The sequence below is a fragment of the Geospiza fortis genome, unplaced genomic scaffold (genome assembly GCF_000277835.1).
Source record: "Geospiza fortis unplaced genomic scaffold, GeoFor_1.0 scaffold40, whole genome shotgun sequence".
NCBI classification, from domain to species: domain Eukaryota; kingdom Metazoa; phylum Chordata; class Aves; order Passeriformes; family Thraupidae; genus Geospiza; species Geospiza fortis.
Window position 1 is genome coordinate 22,731,391 of NW_005054297.1, and position 720 is coordinate 22,732,110.

General features: G+C 50.4%; 1 long non-coding RNA gene across 1 annotated transcript in view; it reads left to right on the plus strand.

Moving 5' to 3' along the window:
* The window catches only part of LOC115949564, an 11,217-nt gene that overhangs the window by 544 nt on the left and 9,953 nt on the right, over positions 1-720 (plus strand). The gene's annotated exons all lie outside the window — the stretch shown is intronic.

Consider the following 720-nt stretch of genomic DNA (forward strand, 5'->3'; position numbering starts at 1 on the left):
GGGACAGCCATGGTCAACCAGGGCGGGCGCAGGTTAGCAGGGGCTAACTCTTGGCCATCCGCTGTCTTCTATAGCCAGGAGAAACCAACCATTATTATCATTATTATTATCATTATTATTATCATTATTATTATCAATATCGTTAGAAGTATCATTATCATTATTATCATCATCATTATTCTTATTTTTTTGGCCCCGAGGTTTAAGATTTTTTTTCAAATTTCCCCCTACCTCCCCCCTCGAGAGCTTGAATGTGGACACAGGTTACACATCGTAATGCTCCTTGGGGGAGGCCGGGCCGGCGGTGTGAATATCCGCTTTAATTAGAGCAAGTGTTAGCGGCTACTTCAATTTGATCAGGTCTGAAATATTTGTACCGCGTTCATTTTCTGGACCGGTCACACTTTAAAATAACCCGGACGTACTGGTGAAAAATTTAGAAAGGGGGTAAAAACCGGTATAAAGAAATTGTTGGGAGAAGAGTCCTTTTGTGGGGGTGTCCCTGCGATCCCGGCGGTGCCTTGGCCGCTGAGCCGCTTGCGGCGGCGAGTTTGGGATGAAAGAACGCCGGGGTTGGGGCCCCGGAGCTGGAGGCAGAGCAAGGCCCAACCTCAGCTCCCGCAGCAAAAGGAGATGGGAAGACCTTGCCTAGTGTGGCCAGGGCCCCTTCTGAGGAGCTGCCACCGAGCGGCACCTCCCGCGCCCATGGCACTGGCAGGG